Raw genomic sequence first — 13,712 nt, 5'->3', positions numbered from 1 at the left:
GTTCAGTACCACTGTGGTTATTCTACAGCTGGGGAGCGCACAGAGAAGTAAGGTAACTTGCCCAAGAGAACAAGCTAGCGAGGAGGCCTTGCCTCCAAGTCCATTCACAGAGCTGTCTCCCCTCCCCTCCTCTCTCTCTCATTTGGGGCAAGTCTGTCTGTCTTTGCCATCTTGATGAAACTAAGCAATCTGCTATGATCTGATGTTGGTGTGCCCCTAAAATTCAGAGTGAATTAAGTTGACACCTAACCCCCATGATGACAGTTATAGGAGGTGGGGACTTTGGGAGGTGACTAGGCCATGAGAGTGGAACCTCATCAATGTAATTACTGTCATTATTAAAGAGCCCCAGAGAGCTCATTTGTCCCTTCCACCATATGAGGACACACTGAGAAGGCACTGTCTAAAAAATCAGGAAGCAAGCCCTCATTAGACATCATATCCACGAGAGACATCATTTTGGACTGTTCAACCTGTGAAAAATAAATTTCTCTTGTTTACAAACCGCATAGGCTGTGGCATTTTGTTATAGCAGTTCAAATAGACTAAGAGACAATCCTAAAATTAAAGCAGGAGGTGAGGTGGTAGACTCAGACATTTTTCAGCTGGTGGGTGATTTCTTTCTTACTACAGGCCTGGTTTCTAAAACATATGAAAGATTTCTCCCTCAAGCAGTCACTCTCACACACCATTGGAAGATGTACAGAAGAACACCATCTTTGTAGAAGGCGATTTGACAGAATCCAGCAGCACACTTATTGTTTTTGACACTTGGAGCTGATCATTTTTTAAACTCTTTCATCTACATGGCAAAATTAGTTTCAAAATAATGTATAAGAGTCAGGAACAATCATTTTTTCCCTGATTCATTCTTTAGCTTTAAAATAAACAAGTAATAGTTATACCAAAGATAAATTTCAATTTTTAAAGTATTATTCAAGTGCAGTAAAATATTTTGTGTATGAACTAAAACTTGTAATTATCAATCAAAAATATTATACTCTGCTATTTGTGTTCTACTCACTGTTTTAAATCTAAACACAAAACTCTAAATAGTCACAGAGAATAGCAGAATTAAAGTTAATCAAGTTCTGTTTCATAGTCTCTATAATCATTGTGTTATCATTCTTTAGTTCTCATCTACTGTTTAGGAGTCAGGAATATGCAGTGCTCCAGGCAATCACAATATATCCCTGAAGTCAGCTCTAATGGAATCCACACACTCCCCTAAGCACTAACTCTATCACTGCCAGTGCGTGGTGATAACAAAAAGCAGACCCACATTGATTTTATTATTGTCTTTAAATTCTTGACAGATGATTCACTCCCTTATTGCCTATACCTGGGGTGGACCCCTTCCACCCCTATGACCTTGGTATGTCCCTGCCAGTAGCTATCAAAATTTTAAATGCATATACCTTTTAACCCAACAATTCCAACTCTTTAAATGCATTGTTTTGTTGTACCTATACAAGTAGTGAAGGTATATGTGCAAGAATTTTATTGCAGCGTTATTCACAATAGCAAAAAAAAAAAAAAAAAACCGAGAATAACTAAAAGTTCCATCATAAGTCAGTGGTTGAATTAATCGTGCCATATCCATTTGATGAAATCCAATACAGCATTAAAAAGAATTAGGATAGGAGTGGGGGTGAAACAGGTGAAGGGGATTAAGAGGTGAAAACCTCTAATTATAAAATAAATCACAGGAATGTGATACTAAGTAGAACGATGGTCAACAATATTGTAATAACTTTATATGGGGACAGATGGTTACCAGACTTGACTCATGGTGGGGATCACTTCACAGTGTATGCAAATATCAAATCACTATGTAGTACACTTGAAATTAACATAATATTGTACTTCAACTATATTTTGATTTTAAAAAAGAATTAGGTTTTCCTTGTATGTATTGCACAAGAAGGGTACCCGTGACATATTGGTAACTTTAAAAAAAGCAGTTGAACAATTCATTAAAGAATCTCATTTATATAGAAAGAAAATCTACAAGTCTGGTCTGAAGCCCCTGAGTGCCCAGAATGGCCAGAGTGGCATTAGGATAGGCGTAGGGGTGAAACAGGTGAAGGCGGTTAGGAGGTACAACCTCTTACAAGGTACCATGGGTACAGTGGGTCTATGCAGAGTGAAAGTATCTGTGCAGTAGTGGACACAACGAGGCTTATTATGAATTCCAGTCATCCAATACATGTCCCTCTACAGATAAACTGTACTAAGGGCACGGCAGTTACTCTCTGCTGGTACTTTAGTCGCTAAGTCGTGTTTGACTCTTGCGACCCCATGGACAGAGGAGCCTGGCAGGCTACAGTCCTTGGGATTCTCCAGGCAAGAATACTGGAGTGGGTTTCCATTTCCTTCTCCAAGGGACCTTCCCAACCCAGTAATCGAACCTGGGTCTCCTGCATTGTAGGCAGATTCTTTACCAACTGAGCTACAAGGGAAGCCCAGTTACTCCCTAAGTTGTCTAAAGGAGAAGAGGAACAAAGAGGAATAACCTAAGAATACAGGTTTGTACAGCGTGTCTTAGGTTTTTTAAAATCCCCTTTTGGAATATCGATGTTTATACTTCCTATACTGATTATGTTGCAGCTATAATACACAACAGTGGGATTAGCTATCTCCTTGGATGCTCAACTTCTGATGGAGGTCTTACAGAAACTGAGAGAAACAACTTCCTAATGAACCTGAAACTATCAAGATACTCCAGAGCAAAATTATTCTTTTAACTGTTTAATTTATTGCTTATGCATACATAATGTTCTATTAAGTTCCAAATCCATAGAAGTCTGAAAATAGATGACAGGATATCTGACTTTAATTGCCTTTAAATTAGGAATTCTTTTAAAGAGCTTAATGGGGACAGAAGATAATGAAGAAAATGTTAATATAGTTTAGCTTAGGCCTAGAGGTTTTTTGGGAGAAGGCAATGGCATCCCACTCCAGTACTCTTGCCTGGAAAATCCCATGGACGGAGGAAGCTGGTGGGCTGCAGTCCATGGGGTTGCACAGAGTCAGACACGACTGAGGGATTTCACTTTCACTTTTCACTTTCATGCACTAGAGAAGGAAATGGCAACCCACTCCAGTGTTCTTGCCTGGAGAATCCTAGGGACGGGGGAGCCTGGTGAGCTGCCATCTATGGGGTCGCACAGAGTCGGACACGACTAAAACGACTTAGCAGTAGCAGCAGCAGAGGTTTTTTTTGTTTTTGAAAAAAGTTTTTTCCTATTTTGTTAATGACTCTGACCCTCACTTCTTTGTTGAGGTTGCTCTCTATAGAAGAAGTGAATTCTTAAGAAGAGGTAATGAGATGGCCATGGAAAGGTAGCTGGTATGGCTGTTCTTCATCATAATAAGGCCCCATATAGCTGAGATCTTAGAGAAAAAAATTCTAAATTAGAGAGAAAAGAAGCAACCTTCTACATACAAATGATCTCATGCACAGCTTCCTCCCAGGAAAAAAAATTAAAATTTAAATGGACAAATGCCATAATAAAGGTAAATGCAAAATGCCAAGAGAATGCTGAGGACAGAGTGCTTAAAACTTCCAGGATGGTGGGGGTGGAAGAAGCAGAAAGGAGTGACATTTGAGATAGGTCTTGCAGAGCGGGGGAGAAAATGGGATTGGTGGACAGCATCCAGAGAGAAGTGGCCAGTGTCCAGATGTGCGTAGGAGAAGGGTTTGTATAACGGGAGGGCAGAAAGTCAGCTTTTGAGACTGAAGCACAGGAGGGAGATCATTTTTAAAGGGACACTGAAGCCAATTTGTAAATGGCTCATTTCTGCATGGCAAGTATAAAATAACCTCCTTCCACCATCTCTCTCATTACCTTTCTCCTCTTCCCCAGCCCCACTTCACCAAGCCATCGCTGCCTCCAGATTGTGTAACATCCCCCAACTCTCCCTGCCTTTCCTGACTCAGTAATCTTAAGTGTAGGCTTCCCTTGTGGCTCAGCTGGCAAAGAATCCACCTGAAATGTGGGAGACCTGGGTTTGAATCCTAGGTTGGGAAGATCCCCTGGCGAAAGGAAAGGCTACCTACTCCAGTATTCTGGCCTAGAAAATTCCATGGACTGTAAAGTCCAAGGGGTCACAAAGAGTCAGACACAACTGAGCAACTTTTACTTTCACTTTCAATCTTAAGTGTGCTGCTCTCGTCTCCTGAAATACCTTCTTCTCTGCTCTGACTCTTCCTGGTAAAATTTCGCCTGGCCCAGAGCCCAGCTCAGATGCCATCTCCTCCAGGAGGCCTTCCTGAAACTCCTCATAGGCATTATTTTTCTCCCCTTATTTGAGCTCACATGTAATCTTTGAGTGTTTTTATGTTTACCTTTTGAATACTTAATACATGTCTATTGTAAAATTCAAAGAGGACAAAAGTGAAAAATACATCTCTCTCATCTGCCTGCCCTCCAGGGCCTCAGGCCATTTTCCCAGAGATAACTATTATATGAAGTTTTTTATGCATTTTCCCAAAGCTATTACATCATGACATGTATTCACAAACATATATGTATGAACAAATATGTGTAATTATGACACACATTTGCTCTTTTTTTTAATATACAAACTATAGCATACTATTCTTTACTCCCTGGTGCTTTTCTCAATTTATTTTTTCTTTATCAGCAGATTTTCAGGCAATATCTCAAAGATATTGTGGATTTGGATTCCAGACCACCACAATAAGCAAATATTGCAATAAAGTGAGTCACATGAATTTTTTGGTTTCCCATTGCATATTAAAGCTACACTTCAGTTCAGTTCAGTTCAGTTCAGTTCAGCCAGTCAGTATGTCCGACTCTTTGCGACCCCATGAATCGCAGCATGCCAGGCCTCCCTGTCCATCACCAACTCCCGGAGTTCACTCAAACTCATACTGTAAGTCTATTAAGTGTGCAATAGCATTATGTCTAAAAGTAATGCACATGTCTTAATCAAAAAGTAATTTATTGCTAAAAGATGCTAACCATCATCTGAGCCCTCATCAAGTCATAAACTTTCTATTGATGGAGAGTCTTCCCTCAGCGTTGATGGCTGCTGAGTGATTGGGGTGGTAGTTGCTGAAGGCCAGGGCAGCTGTGGCAGTTTCTTAAAATAAGACAAAAATGAAGTCTGCCACATGGATGGGCTTTTCCTTTCATGAACAATCTCTTTGTAGCATGCGATGCTGTTTTACCTACAGTAGAACTTCTCTCAAAGTTGGAGTCAATGCTTTTAAACCCTGCTATTGCTTTGAGAGCAAATGTTGGTAGAGAAGAGCATGGAGGGGCAGATGGTTCAACCTTCCTGCCTCTGATACCCTTTCCCGACTTTTCTTTTCACCTATCTTTGACTGTCTTTCCTTTTCTACCTCCTACCTTGACACAGAGGCTTGCATGACCAATTATATCCAACTCTTTTGTGACACCATGGACTATACATAGCCCACCAGGTTCCTCTGTCCAAGGAATTTTCCAGGCAAGAATACTGGAGTGGGTTGCTGTTTCCGTCTTCATGGGATCTTCCTGACTCAGTGATCGACCTTGTGTCTCCTGAGTCTCCTGCACTGGCAGGCAGATTCTTTGGGAAACCACCCGTGATGCAGAGGCACGGGCACATTTGCCAAACAAAGCATGAGGGGCCCTGGCAGGCGTCTGGTTTCAAGACAGTGTTCAGTTGCGCCCATCTTAGCAGTACACAAGATAGAAAGAGAATTTGCACCTCTTTTCCTGGGAACATGTACCAGTCCAATTTAGCATCCACTGGCCTAACTTGTGACAGAAAGAACCTGTTAACATTTTGCACTCTAGAGAGTTTTCAGAGACTGGAGAAAATCCCCAGCCCATTTACAGACCACGGCAGCAGAACAACTAGGTAGGCAAGGTGTCAGAAAGGCCCAAAGGGGAATGTCACTTAGACCCCACAAAATCCCTCAGTTCTCTAAGGCATCCTCACGGCTTTTCTTGGCACAAAAAGCAGCCATTGGCCACGTCACTCATTTGCCTCCCAAATCTCCACACAGAAGTTCCCAGGCCTGTAAAAGTGGTCCCCACGACAGTAAAATGACCAGGTCCTAGCAGGGAATGGGACTGGGTAACCATCCTCTCTTGGCGTGGTAACTCATGGCTCTCTCTAGATTATCCAGAGATCCTACCTGGAGTTTGGTGTTCATCCTTTAGGCCAACTCTCCCACCTCCACACAGGTATTCTCAACATGCATGAGAGGAGGCCTCATCCTAAATCTGTTTCTAATAGCAAGGACTTCCAGAAAACACTCCTTGTAGAATGGACTTGCCATTTCTACTCATTTTCGCCCTCATAGTTGTCTTAACTTCTTAAAGACAAGACAACTTGCCACAAAGGATAACTTTTCAAAGGAATACACACATGTTTTTATTATTGAATTCCTTATAATTTTAGAAAAATATTTAATAATATGGAGAAAAGTATATGACAACACTGTTACATGAAAAAAAAAAAGTGAGTTCAAAACAGTGTATACAACATGATCCTGATTTTTCAGTAAAATTAGAGAAAGGAATAAGAAGCTAAATCCAGATGTTAGTGATGTGCTGATTGGTGCAATCACAGATTTTTGTGTGCTTATCTATGTTTTACAAATTTCCTTTTAAAACATATACTGCTTCCAAGGACTTTCCAGATAGTCTAGTGGTTAAAACTCTGAACTTCCATTGCAGGGGATGCGGGACTGATCCTTGGTCAGGGAACTAAGATCCCACATGCCACACGGCATAGTAAAAAAAAAATATATATATATATATATATATATATACACTTCTTCTATAACAAGTGAAAGTGAAAGTGAAGTTGCACAGTCGTGTCTGACTCTTTGCAACCTCATGGACTGTAGCCCCCCAGGCTCCTCCATCCATGGGATTCTCCAGGCAAGAATACTGGAGTGGGTTGCCATTTCCTTCTCCAGGGGATCTTCCCGACCCAGGGATTGAACCCAGGTCTTGGGAGTTGTAAAAGTAACTCATGACTCTGTAAAAGAAAATATAAATGCATCTTGCAAACATAAACGCATCTTCCTGGATAGAAATAGCATTTGCTAGTATCACCAGATACTGTAGTCACTTTCAAGAAAGTATCACACAGGAGACCCAGATCCTGGGTCAGACTCAGACTAATGAAATGATCCGGAACCAGTCCAGGACCTCCCCTCCCCCACCACAGTCACCTCATCTGTCAGATGAGCAGGTCTCACTGAGTCTGTAAGTTCCTTTCTTACTCAGTCTGGAACTCCTCATTCCTCTTTCAGATACCACTCACGTAAAAACAAAGCAAGCAAACAAACACACACTTTGGAATATTCCAGTGAAGTGTGGATTGTGCAGACTGCCCTGCTCAACATCGAAGAAAAATCTCTCGGGGGGGGGACTCAGATTCTAGGGAAAGAGGCTTTTTGTGTAATAGAGATGACTACCACTGTTAGGATTTATGGGAATGTATTTCCTTTTGTTACTGAGTATCAGAAAGGTCAAGGGCATGCTTTAGCCTAAGGCTCACTTCATCTCTATGGTCTTGTGAAAGTGTAAGTGAAGTCTCTCAGTAGTGTCTGACTCTTTGTGACCCTATGGACTGTAGCCTACCAGGCTCTTCCATCCGTGGGATTTTCTAGGCAAGATTACTGGAGTGGGTTGCCATTTCCTTCTCCAGGGTATCTTCCCGATCCAGGGATCAAACCCCGGTCTTCTGGATTGCAGGCAGATGCTTTACTGTCTGAGCCACCAGGGAAGAACATAGTCTTGTGAATAGATCCTAATACAGGAAGTCTGTTAGCTGCGATTCTCTGTTCTTTGGCAATGCATGGAAGGTCACTGCCAGAGTACAATTCTCAGACCTGCTTGTTTTGTACATTTCCATGGGTCACCACTCTCTTTTTTCTGGTCGATATCTCTTCGTATGAATGCATCTTCTCAGGAGATGACTGTCTAGTCATCTTCTTGTACTGGGCTACCCAAGTCTTGCCTTAATGATACAAGCCTACTTGAAATTACTTACAAGAGACAATAGTAAGTTTCCAAAAGAAACCCCAGGATATCAGCATTAGCCAATGTCTCAAATTCATAATTCCAAAGTGAACTGAAATGCAACAGAAGGTAATCCCCTAAATTCATTCCATCTTCCTCTAACCACCTCTTCACTTGTACATTATGTCTGTATCTTACAACACTCACATATCTCATGCAGACATCCATCAGAACACTTCTTTGGGGTTTATCATGCCCAAAGTGCTTACCTTGTAAGATTAAATTCACAAACCTCCTCATGAACTCTTCAGTATTTCATTTCCTATGAAGCTGGACTAGCCCAGTGCACATGTGCGTGTATGTGTACAATCAGGAACTAGAAGAGTGAAGTTCATGCTTGCTAATTTTTTTTAACTTTTTGTTGCACCAATCAGCTTGTGGGATTTTAGTTCCCCAACCAGGGACTGAACCCCAGCCCTTGGCAGTGAGAGCACGAGTCCTAATCACCGGTCTGCAAGGGAATTCCCCACACTTGTTATTTTTCTAAAGTCCCAGGAAACTTGACTACCACAGAGTTAACTATCAGTAGGTAATTTCTTTTTTCTTTTTGCATCATGGGGCACAGAAAGAGACAGAGGACTTCCTTTCTGTGCCACATGTAAGATCTGTTATCCCATCTTCTCCTTTTAATGATATTCTCCAGGCTGTATTCCAGTGTCTTTTCAACTAGGAGTCATCACTGCTTCTCGTGCGTAGAACTGACAGTTCTGGGCTCCTCCTTTTTAAGGAGGACAGTAATTCAGAAGCATGTTGTAAGATCTCCCCAGCACAATTCTCCATCTGGGATCATCCAGAGGCCCAGCTCAGTGAGCCACAAGGAGATGGCAAAGGAAGCAGCTTCCCAGTCTATCAGTAGTAGCTGCCATCCTGATGATAAGGATCCCCTGAAAGAAAGTCTGACACGTGGGCTTCCCAATCAGCTGGTATAGCAGGCCCAGTCCGTGCCCTTCAGAGGACAGCCTTACCAGAAGGTACCGCCTCCACAGGGGACATCTGGGTGGTGGGAATTCCCCTCCCTGCTGCGCATCCTCCCACCATTGAAACAGCCCTTTCTCCAGAGGTTCAGTGCTTTGTTGGAACGCAAATATCCTTAGAAGGTAAAGCCCTTTTTACAGTTTTCATATTTATAAGAATGTGTTCAAGTCTTATTCTATCGTCAAAGCCACTTTTGGTTGGAGGAGGAGAAATTTTCACAAAAAAAGCAAAAACTGTATACAAAGAGAGGTAAGACACTGGACGATATCTTTTATTGGTCATTAATCCCATTCTGTGGGTCATTCCCTTCTATATCCAGGTGCTTCCTAAACCGGAATAGCACTGGTAGCCTACCAGTCTCCTGTACTGTCTGCAGACTGATAATCTGAAGTGTCATTGATCTCAATTCTCAATAACACCATTCATGTGCTCATTCCTCCAATATGTACTGCACTCTAAATATGTGCTGGGCATTGTACTAAATGCTGCAAGTATTTAGTATTATCAGTTCAGTCGCTCAGTCATGCCCGACTCTTTGAGACCCCATGAATCGCAGCACGCCAGGCCTCCCTGTCCTTCACCAACTCGCAGAGTTTACTTAAACTCATGTCCATCGAGTCAGTGATGCCATCCAGCCATCTCATCCTCTGTTGTCCCCTTCTCCTCCTGCCCCCAATCCCTCCCAGCATCAGGGTCTTTTCCAATAAGTCAACTCTTCGCATGAGGTGGCCAAAGAATTGGCGTCTCAGTATAATATAATACTGACTACAGTATTAAAGAAACACTTGGTATTTATTCACTGCACTTGCCCCACAGTGATGTGATATACCATTAGCCCTGGGAAGTATCATTATTCTCAATTTACAGATTAAAAAAATTTTTTCCTTTGGTCATGCCACGTAGGATCTTAACTCCCCAACCAGGGATTGAACCCAGAGCCATAGCAGTGAAGCACCTAGTCCTAACCACTGTACCACCAGAGAATTCCCTCAGTTTACAGATAAACTGATCAATGTCCAGGAGGTGAAGTCAGAGATCCCCAAATGTGAGCATCCTCAAAATTAGAGTTTGTTTAAAATGTTTTCCTGGGCACCTCACGGGGACATTCACATTCAATAGGTCTGGGAAGAACCAGGGAGGCAATTTTCAAAGTACGAGTCATCAGAAGCAGTCAAATTGGAAAAACAGTGTTACACAGCTAAGTACAGCATTCCCATACAGCTTTTCATTTTACCTTCACAATCTGGAAAATATAATTATTATATTAATATCCCCAGTTTACATGTGAAGCAGCTTTGGCTCACACACACACACACACAAAATTGTCCCCCCAAAACAAAACCCTAGTCTAGAGGCGAAAGCCCTAATCAGGAGTCAGGATATTTGGGTTCAATTTCATCTCTGTCATTGGCCTTGTAACCAGAAGTAACCACTCACCTCTAGGTGCTTCTTTCATTGAGTAAAAGATAGGAGGGTTTCATTCCAGCTTGAAATGTTATGAAATGTAGATACTACTCCTATTCCAACTCCTTAAGTAGAAATACCTTTTAAATAAGTATACCTAAGTGACTATTTCTCTTCAGGGGAATGCTAAGAGGGAAACTCAGTAAAACAAAGATATATTGCCCCTGAAGCATCGGGTGGATAAACTAAGCCATCCACAGCTCCATTTATTGAGTGCCATGGTGCCTGAGGCAAGCACCTTCATATCTGACCTCGTTTTATCCTCACGACAGTCCCACAAGGAAAATAGTACTATCCCCATTTTACAAATGTGATGACTGAGAGCCAGAGAAATTAAATAACTTGACCCTGCTTAACTCCAAAACCCTGAGCTTTACACCCTGCCTCCACACCTCCAATTCTCTCATGCAGAGAAGATCAGGAAATGGAAGGCAGAATCAAGCTAGTGAACCGTTTCCAGCTCCTAAATCTGGCCTTTAGGCTTGTCTCTTATAAGTGAATTCCCACGATGTTGGTTATTTATGTTAAAACACAAATAGTGTACAGTGGGTTTTAGAACTGCAAAGAAAACCACGTCCAGCTACTTACTGGCTCTCATCTATTGATGTTTGTCACTTTTAGCTAGTATAATCAGCTTTTACCAATTGCTTTCTAGAAGCACAGCACTACAGTGGACATTGTGAGAGATTCCCTGCTCTCCTGGAATTTAGCCCATTGTGAAGACAAGATATAGATGCTCGAGTCAGGTAACTAACATTAAAGACATTATGTGCGTGTGTGCTAGGCTACTTCAGTTGTGTCTGACTCTCTGCAACCTCATGGACTGTAGCCCACCAGGCGCCTCTCTCCATGGGATTCTCTAGGAAAATGTTGCCATTTCCTTCTCCAGGGGATCTTCCCGATCCAGGGTCAGAACCTGAGTCTCTTATGTCTCCTGCATTGGCAGGTGAGTTCTTTACCACTACACTTAATTACTTAATTGGGGTTTCCCAAGTGGCACAGTGGTAAAGAATTCTCCTGCCAGTGTAGGAGATGTAAGACACAGTTTCGATCCCTGGATCAGGAAGATCTATTGCATTAGGAAATGGCAACCTGCTTCAGTATTCTTGCCTGGAAAATTCCATGGACAGCGGAACCTAGCAGGCTACAGTCCATGGGGCCGCAAGAGTTGGACAGGACTGAGCATACATGTGCATGCATGCGCGTACTCGTGTGCACACACACACACACAATTAATTAAGTACACCAAAGAGTGAAACAGATCATAAACACTATAGGATTTTAAAAGAATTGGAATTACTTTTTAAAAAAAAAAAAGAAGGAAGGAAGGGGGAAAAAAAGAAAAAAGGATGGAAATGTGCCTGGGCTGGGGGCACTGTAAACAACTTGCAAAGGGAAGGGATATATATATATATATATATATGGTGGTGGTGGTTGGTGGTTTAGTCGCTAAGTCATGTTGGACTCTTGTGATTCTGAGGACTGTAGCCTGCCAGGCTCCCCTGTCCATGGGGTTCTCCAGGCAAGAATACTTGAGTGGGTTGCCATTTCCTTCTCCAGGAGATCTTCTCAACCCAGGAATTGAACCTGGGCCTCCTGCATTGCAGGCAGATGACTTACCAACTGAGCCATGAGGGAAGCCCATATATATATATGAGGCTTGCGACCTCATGGACTGTAGCCCACCAGGCTCCTCTCTCCATGGGATTCTCTAGGCAAGTGTTGCCATTTCCTTCTCATTATGGCTGATTCACGTTGTTGTATGGCAAAAACCAACACGCCATTGTAAAGCAATTACCCTCCAATTTTTTAATTTTTTTAATTAAAAAAAAAAAGAACTTGCAAGAAAGCAGGGCTTAAACTAGGTTTTGAGGAGAAGGATTAAAAAGGTTGGAGATGAAGGAAAAGGTCTTCTAGGCAAGTGGAACTGCCCAAGGATTCCCAGGGGAAGTGACTTAGACTAGAGTCCCAAGGGGAGAGGATTTGGAAGGGTAACAAGAAATGGATTGGCCTGTGCAAAAGCACAGAGGACTGAGAGCAAAGATGTGCTTAAGAACAAAGTGGATCAGCATGCCTGGACCCTAGACCAGAGCTGAGGAAATGATAGGAAAAGAGAATGAGAAGGTAGACCTTGCGCCCGTAAGAAACTGAAAGCTACTGAAGGCTTTTGGGTGGGGAAATAAGTTCAAATTACTGCCTAGGGTGATTGGTCCAGCTTTAAAACAAGTAAAATGGTTTTTCCACTCAACATACAAAATATATATATTGGGGGGTCTATATACTAATATACAAAGATGAATAGAACACAGTTCCCATTCTTAGGAAATTGCCAATCCAGTGAGAAAAGATCACCAATTACAAGATAATGTAAGTTGTTCCTTAATTTAATTTATGACATTATCTGTGGCAGGCATTGTTAGTTTTCTACCTAATATCCGAGCCTCTCTTTGTCATTAATAATAGAATCCAGGGCTTCCCTGGTAGCCCAATGGCTAAGACTCCACACTCCCAATGCAAGGGGCCTGGGTTCAATCTCTAGTTAGGAAATTAAACTCCATATGCTACAACTAAAGACTCCATATGCCGCAAGGAAGATCAAAGAACCTGCATGTCGGAACTAAGACATGGTGTAGCCAAATATATCAATAATATTTTCCTAAAAATAGAATTCAATTTTGTTGCAAGACAATGTGCAAGACCTTAACTAATGGACCAGGCTTGGCCTAAGCCACCATTTCTCAACTTTTCATTATCATTTGCCTCAAAGCATTTTTAGACACTTTTTTCCTAATCATGCCACTCATTAAAATTTAATATCATAAATGTACTCTGTGTATGGCAAGCATACCTGTGCTTTATACATAAAAAGAGTAATATCTTTTTTCTGCCCCTCCTCCTCACCAATAAACAATTCTCCCCCATAGGAGTTATCATCATCATCATCCCATCTACCCTCACCCCACCCCTACCCATACCTCATCCTACTACACTCCCCACTTGCCTCCCTGTTGGGAATGCATAGCCTAAGACAATTATGTAACAATTCTACTTCCTGTTTCCTCACCCTCCTCACAACTGGGCTGGGCATGTAACCCAATCCTAGCAATGACAAGATAGTTGATATCTGTTGAGGAGATCTCTGGGAAAACTATTGTTTTCCTAGAAAATGCAGCAGCTACTGCCAGATCAGCATCCTTTTTCCCGTCACCCAACTCT

The 13,712-nt window shown here is 42.0% G+C and overlaps 1 protein-coding gene across 4 annotated transcripts in view; it reads right to left on the bottom strand.

Moving 5' to 3' along the window:
• The window catches only part of RHOH (ras homolog family member H), a 47,961-nt gene that overhangs the window by 15,056 nt on the left and 19,193 nt on the right, over window positions 1-13,712 (bottom strand). Inside the window, exon 1 of one of the 4 annotated variants that reach the window (XM_061419957.1) lies at window positions 8,267-9,614. The exons of the other annotated variants lie outside the window; for them this stretch is intronic. The gene's annotated coding sequence lies outside the window, so the exon portion shown is untranslated. Of the gene's footprint in view, window positions 1-8,266; window positions 9,615-13,712 lie in introns of those variants that run through there. 4 annotated transcript variants of the gene reach the window in all.

This window comes from Bos javanicus, chromosome 6 (genome assembly GCF_032452875.1).
Source record: "Bos javanicus breed banteng chromosome 6, ARS-OSU_banteng_1.0, whole genome shotgun sequence".
NCBI classification, from domain to species: domain Eukaryota; kingdom Metazoa; phylum Chordata; class Mammalia; order Artiodactyla; family Bovidae; genus Bos; species Bos javanicus.
The sequence above is the reverse complement of the archived record's forward strand: the minus strand, read 5'-3'. Positions and strand labels throughout refer to the sequence as shown.